Source organism: Condylura cristata, unplaced genomic scaffold (genome assembly GCF_000260355.1).
Source record: "Condylura cristata isolate star-nosed mole 26May11 unplaced genomic scaffold, ConCri1.0 scaffold00031, whole genome shotgun sequence".
Classification (NCBI taxonomy): Eukaryota; Metazoa; Chordata; class Mammalia; order Eulipotyphla; family Talpidae; genus Condylura; species Condylura cristata.
The window spans coordinates 10345183-10356218 of NW_004567132.1; the positions used below are offsets into that span (position 1 = coordinate 10345183).

At 42.3% G+C, this 11036-nt stretch overlaps 1 long non-coding RNA gene across 1 annotated transcript in view; it reads left to right on the forward strand.

The window, feature by feature from the left end:
* Window positions 1-11036, forward strand: part of LOC105854255 — a 101027-nt gene that overhangs the window by 78481 nt on the left and 11510 nt on the right. Inside the window, exon 2 of the long non-coding RNA XR_001145948.1 lies at window positions 3680-3781. This is a non-coding gene — a long non-coding RNA (uncharacterized LOC105854255). The remainder of the gene's footprint in view (window positions 1-3679; window positions 3782-11036) is intronic.

Genomic DNA, 11036 nt, shown 5'->3' on the forward strand with positions numbered 1-11036 from the left:
CCCTAGGCAGATCCTGAGAAGGAGCCTGTGCACCGGGAGGCCGCAAAACACGCCGGACTGAGCTGCCGCAAAACACACTGCTTTGCTTTTTGTCTTTAGCCGTAAAAGCGGAAGTCCTTTTTGGATGCCTGGGGGTGGCAGCAGGTTCTAGTGTAGGTTTTCCTAACAGTGTAGTGGCTTCCGGAGCTCTCCAGGCCCACTGGATCCCTGCGGCAGGTCTGTGCGCTCCTCGCTTGGTTTTCAAAGTGCGTGGATGTGGGTCCCTGTGTGCCAGGCTTGTGCGCGGGGTGGGCTGTGAGCGGTGTGCGCTGTGGAGTAGGGCCTGCCCTTCCCCGGGCTCCCTTCGTTATTTTTAAGGGACTGAAGGAGATTAAAGGGAGATCTTTGCCCTCTAAGCTGTGAAGAGGTGAGCTTTGAAGCCCCCAGCAGCAGTGGTTTCATCAGGAGAAAGCTGGGCTTGGAGAATGCGCTGTGGTGCCGGATGCTTATCTCTCGGGATCACGGAATAGTCTCCAGACTCACTCCTGCGTTCGCCCTTGCTCACCGCCAGGCTTCTTCTTTTTAATTATAATAGTTTATTTTTACATCATTTTGTGCCATTTTCCATCTCAGTTGTAATCCCCGTGGGTTTCCCATCACCCGTGTGGTATCACTATAGTCCAGTGCACTCACCGCCCCCCCCCCCATTTTTTTTTATCCCATTCGCCACTCCACCCCGGTATATAGCTGTTCATTATTTTTACCCCCCTGGTCCTTTACGCTCCTGTTATGAGTGAAACCATCTGGTATTTTTCTTTTTCTTTCCTGACAGGCTTATTTTTAACACAGAACCCGAGTGATCTTTAAAAAGTTAACTGTCACTCCTTTACTCCTTTACTCTGTTTTGAGTCCCTGTCTCATGCAGCCTTCACAGTGGCTGGTTTGCCTCTCTGCCCTCATCTCCTGCAATGTCTCCGAGCCCTCTGATCTAGCTCTTTCTCGAAAATTCCTGGCTGGACCTTGCACTGGCTAGTGCCTGCCCCTAGGAAGCTTCCAACAGATATTTTCAAGACAAATGTTCTCTGTGCCTTCAAATCACACCCAGATTTCACCTCAACGAGGCTCCGCTTCACTGTTAAGTCAAATGAGATCTCCTAATTTGCCCTGAGTTCTTGTTCTTATAATGGTCTTGACAAAATTCTGTCTTTTAGTAAGATATATGCTAAATTAGTCAGTGGCATGACCTTGTGCTACCAGTCAAATCAGTCTAGCTACAAAAGGAATAAAGTTAGTTGTGCCTTAGGTTAGAAATATAAAACTCTTCTATGAGGATTAATAGAATTCTGGTCTATGTCTATGTCATTCATAATTTTACTCAAAATACTTAATTTTAATATTCCCCCAAACCTGTTGAAGTAATAAGGTAAAAAACTGTATACACTGGAAAGTTTGACAGTTTTTATTTCTACAATAATAAAATAGCTAACTCCATTATAGTGTTGTCAATGTCCCAGACAGTGTTATCAGAGAATTATGCATATTCCCACTTCTAATCCTCACAGTAACCGCTGGAAATTCGGTGAGGAGCTAGGCACAGAGATATTACACAAATGACTTAAGGTCCAAGAATGATGAGTCATGGAGCCTCCATTTAACTTGAACATTTTGATTCCAGAGTTCACGATATCACGATATTTTAGTTTTTGGGCAATAGAGACCCCACCTATCCCCTCGAACTGAAGCTCAGCCCTGAGCAGCTTCACCTCTGTGAGCACTAGGACTAGTCTTGTAGAGGAGAGGACTTGGAGATGACTAGGAGGATGGGGAAGAGGAGCTCCCCTGAAGTGAGAAGCTGAATGACCAGAGGAGCCTTGCTTCTGTGAGCTAATCTCACTCATTTTAGGCTTAATTAGCCTCTGGCAATTATTTTTCACTCCAGAAATTCCTCAGTTTTATTTATGTAGAGTGACTTCGTCTTTTCACAGACCATATCATCTCCTTGTTTTTGGATCTGTTTTCAAAACAAAACAAAACAAAACAAAACACCAGCCCCCAAAGCCTTTCAAAATGGTGTGCTGGAAACTGAGGTGTAGTCCGGGGCTGATTGTCTGCACCCTCAAAGACAAGGAGCACGTGGAGGCTAGCAGCTTTCTTTCAGCCTCCCTCCCTTCCTCCTCTCCCTCCTGCCCTTCATTTCATTCTGCTTAAAACCCTTCCATTCTTGGTTTGCTTAGCTTACAGTCATTAACAGTTACTAAGCATCTATTAGAAGTAAAAATTTTATGAAGGGTTTAAGAGAAGTGAGGACATGTTCTTGGAAAGATACCTATAATTTACTTAAAAGTTCAGCATGGAACGGGTGACTTGGTGATGGGAAACCCACGGGGATTACAATTGAGATGGAAAAAAAAATGTACAAAATGATGTAAAAATAAACTTTTGTAAAAAATTAAAAAAAAAAAAGTTCAGCATAGACAGAAAATCTCCAGCCAGTGCTATTTGGTTTAAGTGTTGACTCCAAGAAGGCAGCTACTCTTGCAAGAACACATAGTCCAGGGCCTGCCAGCATTTTCTAGAAGAGCTGGAAGTTCAGGCAGTTACTACTTACACTAAATCTATCTTGATCAAAACCTATGGTTTGCTAATTAGCATAATGAATGTTAGAAAGGGGTGTCATTGGTGAAAATAGTAGCTAATAGCCTGTATAAGGTAAGTGGGCTCTCTATTTCTTGAAATTGAATATATTTAAGACGTGTGGATGAGTTAAAACATTTCAGAACCACTTGTATAAACATAGAAAAATCAGGCCCTCCCTGGTGGCGCAGAGGGTTAAAGCACTGCACTGAGAAGCTAAAGCCACTTCCGCATGAGTTCGATTCCTGCCTGCCCTGGAGGAGACCACATGGCGTGTCAGACCTCTCCTGACCCGCCCGCTGCTCTCCTCAGCAGTGTCTTCTTCGATCTGCCTGTTCTGCTCCCCACTCTGTCTCTGGTGAAGCCTCTCACTGCCCCTGAGCCTCTGGCCTGTACCCCAGTTCTGTATGTACAAATAAATAAATCTTTAAAAAAACAAACAAACAAAAAAAACATAGAAGAGTCTAGCAAGGCCTGTAAAAAACATCCTTAGAGCAGGCAACAGATGCTTGATACCTTTGATTAGGAAGATGTCTGTTCACCTGGTGCTTCCTGTGTGGATAACAGAATCTTGCTTCTGGAATGTTGACCTGTCTGTCTTTGATAACCTTTCAGTTGAGGTGATGGTTGAGATACTTCAAAGGATAGAGAAAACTTGGACCTCATGAGTTTTTTAGAATAGGCTTTTCTAACAACTTTGTGTCTATTTGCTAATAAGTTGGATCTTAGTAAATGTGCATGTGACAGAATTTGGCTTGTGCCATCAATGTAAAGGGGTGGAAAGGGTGCAGAGGTGGGGAGAAGCAGCTAATCCCAGCCACCTGCACCCTCTTCAATGGCTACAATTTCCGCTAGAAACTCTCAGTGTTCTGTATGAGCGATTGGCTTAGTTTGACTTAGGCCTCCTGCAGGAGAATGATTTACTGTAGCCTTTGATAAGATGCTTGGCTATGTGGCCTGGTTTGGCCAATCAAGCTATTGCTGAAGTGCCATGAGCCTCTTCTGTGTCGGAGTCCTAAGGGTTACCACATGTCCTCCAATCATTCTCATTTTCCTGTCTCACCAGACTGCCATGTCCAGACGGAAGCTGAGGCTTTAGCATAAGTTGTGGAATGAAAACTGCCTGCTGAAGAAACCAGAACCTACCTACAACAGACAGATAACACAAGTGAGCAAGAAATCGGTATTGAGGTGTTCTTGTTGTGAGACATGGGGCCATTTGTTTCAACCTAAATGGACTAATATGTCCCCAAAATGCTTCACTTGATTTCTCTGCTTAATTGGTTTGTTCTACTAGTATGTTTATGATTACCTGGCACCCACCCTACTTATCTAAGGATGGAAGGAAGGGAGGGGGGAAGTGTCAGTGTTGGGCTTAAACGTATTATACTAAGTGCTTCATAAGACTTTTCTCATTTGGTTCCCCATTATTTTCTATAAGAGGATACTGATATCTGAGTGTAGTTAAATGGCTTGTACATAGTCATACAATGGGAAATAGAGAAATTCAGATGTCACTAGGTCTGTTTGATTCTCAAAGCACTGTCCTACTGTACCGAGCTTATCAGAGCGACTCCCCAATATTCACCAAAGTCAGTGTTATTAAAATTGGGTTTCTGAAATTATTTGAATATGACTTTCAACATTTACCTAGATAGTATCCAACTAAAGTTGGGATTATTTTTTTTTAGCAGTATTTTTAAAAGTAGAAAACATAATGATGTGGATTTTAATAAAGTACTTTTTATTGAAATCTTCATACTCTGTAATAATTCTTTTTTTTTAAAGATTTATTAATTTATGCATACAAGAGCTGGGATATAGAGATGTGGGGTGTGAGACGATTCACTAGTGAGAGTGGGGAGCAGAACAGAAAGAGTATCTGAAATACACTGCTGAGGGGAGCAGTGGGCAGGTCAGGAGAGGTCTGCTCTGTATTGTGGGTCACCTCCCTGGCCTGGGGATTTAACTCATGCTGTAGTGGCTGTGGATAGCTTCACAATGCTATGCTTAACTCCTTGCGCCACAAAGGAGGGCCCTGTAATAATTCTTAACATAATTAAAAAAATTATTTCTGTTAGTAGTAGTTTAAAAAAAAGTCATATAAAAAAAGTAGTTTTTTTTTTGTAATGCAAATGGTCCTTAAGAACTCCCTCTGAGTTATTTATTTTTTATTAAGGCAACATTGACTTACAACACTGTATATGATTTAGAGGTAGAGGTTCCCACCTCTTCAGACATATGTTACCACACCACCCCCACCACCAAGGCACCCATAGTTATTCCACCATAATTCAAAACACTAGATTTTTCCATCTATTCTTCCCATCCCCCTCAGTAGCCTTAATTCTACAGATTTCTAAGGCTTGCTATCATCTGACCCTTTGTACTTATTATTTTATATGTCCTTAGAAGCCTCATTTTCCCATTTCATGTCCCTTGTTTATTCTTCCCACTACCACCTCTCAGCCCTCTATATATGTGGTTACCTCAGGCGCACCCATATTCTTTTGGGGCTACACTCCCATAGTCTCAAATGGGCACCTGATGGCTTGAGCCAGTGATTTTCCCCAGAGATTTCTAGATTAGAATGGAGATAGGTTAATCTACCTTCCGTAGTTGAAGGTATAATCTGTATGCTTTGTAGCCATCTTTTCCTCTCTTGTGGGTTATAAGGATCACCTGTGCTATAGGGCTGTCCAAATGGTGAATATTCTCACATTTTGATAGTGCTATATTTTGTGAATTTTGCCATCTCAAGGTAGGTCCTTAAAACCACAAGGAAACTAACCCACATCATCTCCCAGCTCCCCTTGCGCCAAGGGTGTAGAGTGGTGGTCTTGATTCTTCTTTCCAGATGACCCTGTGTGAAGCTTTGATTTGGAAGCATGTCAGGAAGCATCTTGACTGAGTGGCCTCCAGCTTGCTGGCAGGATGGGTGAGGGGAGCTGGTGGCAGTGCCAGGGCCATGTCAATTCTCTCATTAGGTTCTGGCGATCACTCTAGGGAGCTCAGGCTAACGCCTATTTCTCTGTACTCTCAATTATCTTGTGAATTCCTTTGGGTTGTTTTTAAAATAGCTAATGAGTGTACAGGCGGGCACTGACTCACCTAGGTAGATGTAGCCAGTCACAGTGGAAGCAGTTGTGAGCACTTGGGAAGTCTGAGTGTGCTCACTGAATGTCAATCTTAGGACAACCAATGTCTTTTCAAAAACCCTTTCTCCTTAAGTCATAGGGAATTGGTTACCTATAATAGAGAATCCTGACTTGGAGAAATCCGGTCTCGTATGAGAGACAAACATAAAGCTACAGGGAGTAGTAGGAAAAGGTGCAGAGTCCACTGCAAAGGGGCGAGATTCTGGCTTCTGTCCTTCCCCAGGCCTACTGGATCTTCCACTGCTTGTGTCTGTGAGGTTTCCCGATTTCATTACCACACCTCACTCGTTGGCTTCAACTGACTGTATTGTTACTGACTCTTGCTAAATTAACCCTCCCAAATGAAACACCTGAGAGCTTTGCCTTCTTGGTCCATGCTCCTTGACAGTGACAAGCCTCAGGAAAGCACTTAGGTCTTGTGAGCTCTGAAGAGGGATGGAGGATGCTCCTGTATCATGACATTTTGGGGCTTATTTGTCCCTTTTCTATTATGGACAGGGCTTATCTCTCCCCTTCCCCTTTTCTTCTATCTTTGGAGGACCCTGCCTCTGTCATTGAGGGACAGAGCAACAGGAAATAGGTGTAAATGGGAAAATAAGATTTTGTTTGGCTATGATGGCAAATTTTATGACGTGGTAGCCTTGAAGCAACAGGGTCATGTAATTAAGTACTCTGAATAACTTAAAACAAGCGTGTGGGAGACAGCCTCATCTTTCTTCCTTGAATCAGATAGGACACAAATAAATTAAACATGGAAAACAAGACAATTGGGGCCCCGTAACTGCTATTAAAAGATGATTGATTTGATAAAGGAGCCCAAAATGGGGCAGGATCTTTGACATGGCTTAGAGGAAGAACCTAAGGGGAAGATTTGAGTCAAGTCAATTATTTGTGAAGGTGAAGTTTGAAAACAACTGTAGGAAGATGAGTAAGTGAGATGGGAAGGGAAGGCACTTCATCAAAGAAGTGAGCAGAATGGGTAAATGGAGTTAAAGCTCATCCAGGCACTCTGGAGTACACTCTAGAAAGCACGCTTCCTTCATGGGCTACCCACAAGGTGCGGGACCAGGTACTCATTCACCAGTTCCTGTCAGTCAGTGGTTGAGGGCTATGGAGTTGGTATCAGTGGGTGTTAATGATCTGGTGGAACAGGCTCTGGTAAGCAGAGAAAACACTCAAGCAAAGAGATGTAAGTTGGTGGCAGGAAGTTGGGCCTCTGCCTGAAATGAAAGAGAGAGGGGAAATGGGTGTGGCAGCAGCAGCCCCAGCCCAGCACTCCTGCCCTCCCAAGCTGTGGGAGGCTTCACTTCCATGACAGAAGTGCCTCCGGCAGGGACATGTTGGTGTCAAGGTAGATTCCAATGGATTTGGAGCTTAAGATCAATAGGAGAATTTAAACAATGAATTCTTTGTATAAGTATTGCTTAGTGTCCATGTCCATCTCTTCTGTTCGTCTGGAAGCTTTATGAGGGCAGTGGCAGTGCATTTACTTTATTGCTGTTTTCTCCTCAGGTAGGGCCTGGCACCTAGCAAAGCTTTGATATATTATTACTGAATGACTATTTCGTAGCTGGAAACAATGTATAAAATCTCAGAAAGGCTGAATACATTAAGTACATTAAAATAATAAAATAAATTAAATACATTAAAAGACTTGTCTTTTCAGCTGGAAAATGTCATTGTTAGTTCAATATATTACTGGGTGAAGAGTAAATTGATTCACTTATAAAATTATTTGATATATTTAGGGTCCTAAAGTCCTAAAGACTTTGTAAATACTGGAGGCCTTTTTTTTTCTTTTTTAACTCAAACATGTCTAAGGAAGGGGAAAGAAAAAGCTGATTTTTCAGTTGTTTGTTTTCTTTGCCTTCCCAGCTCTCTGAAGTTACCACACACTATTAAAATGGGGCCAAGAATCTCTGACTTGGGTTCTTTCTTTGGGGGCAGAAGTTCCCCCTTAGGCCTCCAGGGTCTTTCCAGTTTGCAAATTCTTCAAACACGGACTGACCAACCCAGACATGATTCTTTTTGTTGACCAACTCCAGGAACATGTGTCATTTCATCAAGGAGTGTTTTTTGAAAGAAAGCCTGCTGAGTTTCCATTTGCAAAAGAGGAGTATATTTTCAGAAGCTACTGTGGGAGAGCTGTGACCTTTTGTGCTCAGGTAGAAAGCCTTCAATCTAGGTTTTTATGGAACACCTCACTCCTTCCCTCCCTCCCTTTTTCTCTCCCTCCCTCCCTTCTCCCCTTCCTCTTCTTCCCTCTCACTAGAGTTAGTTTTCCTGGTAAACATCTTCATCAGATTGATTTTATAAAGACAAAGGACAATTTTTGTTGTTGAAAGGACAGTTCAAGCTACTAGAATCCAGTTGAACCCAGGGAATAAAATTTGGGAATTCAATTTCCTCCAACTATACAGATACTTTACTACCCTTGTATCATGTACTCTGAAATGTGGCATTCATGTATAAAACCATAAAGAGACTTGAGCTGATTATTAAGTGAGGTGCTCTAGGCAAGATAAATGAGTTGGACCAGGAAATATTAAAGTTGTTTACTGTAAATGCCTCCTCTTCCCCAACAAAAAGCAACAATATGTTCATTGAACTCCTTTCTATCTGGATGCTGAAAATAAGGAAACAAAACAACCCGCTCTTGTCCATTGAGAGCAATGGTTGGAATGATTATGTAGTCGATGGAGGTGGGGAGAAGTGTTTCAAATAAAAAATGTTTCATGTGGGGGGATCAGAAGCGACCAATAAAATATTGCGACATTTAGACTGTGCAACCCTATGGTTATGGCTGCAATCACACATAATTATATCTCATCCTCATTTCCTTTATTTTTCAAGAGCTCAAAGATTTCCCTTTCAGCTAAAAACAGGACTGGGTATTTCATTGATAACAGAGTGAGGATGGGGGTTGCCTTGTTAACGAACATGCCGTCAGGATATAGGCTTTGGTCCAGGACAGCTGAGCAAAGAATTGACCCTCATTCAGGAACAAACATTCCCTGAGGTTTTGTCTAAGACAACCCAATGCCACGTACCCCTAGTCGTTCATGGAGAAACCTGAACATTTGAACAGAAATTTGAATTTAGCACAAAGACTCAAAGTGGCTCTTTCCATTTAGAGCCCTCCCCGGCGGGACATCAAATTCTTCCCCCAGTATTACTTACATCTTCTCCTTCATGAAACCATCTCTCTAGCAATCTTACTCCCTGTATCCTTGTTCTAGTTGACAATTCCTAGTCCTGAACTTTAGAATGATATTGCACAGATGTTGAATTTGATTTATTAATAAGATACTCAAATCCATGTGACCTCTTTATTCTCATGAAGGCAGCATATTTCTAATCTGATTTTATACACTAAATTGTAATTGTTCTCAAAGAAAGAGCTGTTGAACAATGTGACTAAAAGCAGTGGCGATGGGGATAGGGGAAATACTGGTGGCCAGGGAGAGATACTTTCTCTCCTTTCATTACATAGTGAATGGTGATAGAATTTTCTTATAATTGACCCATCTTATAGCAGGCTGGTCTTCCCTGCAGCTGAGATGTGGGGTAATTCTGCCATGGGATGAGCAGAAGTGATGTGTATAAATTTAAAGGCTACAACTTTAAAGGGAAGGAGCTTACCTGAACTTTCCCATCCTCTACCCAATGTCTAGGAAAGGACAGAGGAATGGACAACATACTGCGAGGTACCCTTGACCATGCAAACAAAGCCTATGCCCGTGGGGGCAAAGCAAAACCAGAGAGAGCCTTGGCTCAAACCTGGGCACTACACTGGCAGCTGTAGTCTATGCCCATAATGTAAAAGGGAAATGACATTCTAGCTTGTCTTAACCATTATTGTTTCAGGTTTCTTTGAAGTAACCGACTGTATCTTTAATACAGTCATGAAGAGTTTCATTAAAGATACTTCCTACCCAAGATGGTAAGCTACAGAAATATTATTTGTATTACTTTGGCTGTCTATACAAATCAAGCCCAAAATGCATTTTTCAAAAGTAGTTTTAGATTCTTATTCTCCATGAGAATACCAAGTGTTTGGAGGGCTAAACTCAGCCAGAATTTAGGAAGCCAAACTATCCCATCACCCACAGCTAATGGATGAGAGTGGGATAATCCAGGAATGCTAAAGAAACAAGAGGCCTCCCAGGGTCAAAGGACCTGACTGTAGACAGACCCAGTGAGCTGAGGCATGGAAGAAGGGGTGATTGTGGAAACCGGATTGGTTATCCATAGAAGAAAAGTGCTCATAGGGTCATTCCTGCTTTGTCCAAGGTAGGGGAACTTAGTAAGCTCTTGTGGAGTATTTCTGGACTCAAGCATCCCAGAAACGAAGGAAAAGGGGATCTCCTTGATACACAGCTCTGAGTGCTCAAACAGCCTTTTCTCAGTTTTTTTTTTCTTATTATAGAGACTTTGAACATTTCTGGTCTTTGCTATGTGGTTGGCTCATGGCAAATGAAAAGGGTAGCTGCAAATTAGGATTTGGCTTCTAAGTAGTTGGTGTAAAGGTGAAAACTTCAAATCATGCACACATGACTGATTTGGACCCCTGTGGAGTTGTGTTTCTCGTTGTCACCTAATATATGTACATTCTATGTCTGCTTTAGTTGAAGGAGAATGTGTTTTAACCCTGATAACTCCTCAGTCATCAGTTTCTGGGACCACTTAATAGATGGAAAATCCACTGTATGGTCCAGCCCTCATCCTTCAGCAGTCTTTTAGACCAATGACTCATACCTTCTTATCTTTGAAGAGAGAGCATTTGCTGGAAGAATCCACTCCACGCCTGGGCCTTAAGTCATCTCCAGCTCTACTCAGCACATTGACTCTTGCCTCTGACATTTTCTTCTTCTGCTCAGATAGCATAGTGCCGTGTAAGAACCATTTCCATGCAGAGCAGAGCCTTGAATTCTTTTAGAATTCATTTTAGTTTAGTTGAATCAGTCTTTGCAAAAGCATGAATCCTCCTGCCATGTTTCTCCCGATGGTGTCACAGCCTGGTGGAGGGAGGCTGAAGTTATAATCCTGAGGACTCACCATGGCCCTGACCTGCTAACACTCTGGGCCCCTGGCAGCCCTGGTAAGAATACCTCTGGCTCACCCCAAGCATCTGCTGAAGGACTCAGTTTTTTGTCTAACATAGATACATTTCACTTTGAAATATTTATCTTAGCATTTGTCCTTGGCTTTTCACCCTAATTTGAAATTTTAATAGGATTTCGGATTGTCTTATTTTTTTTTTTT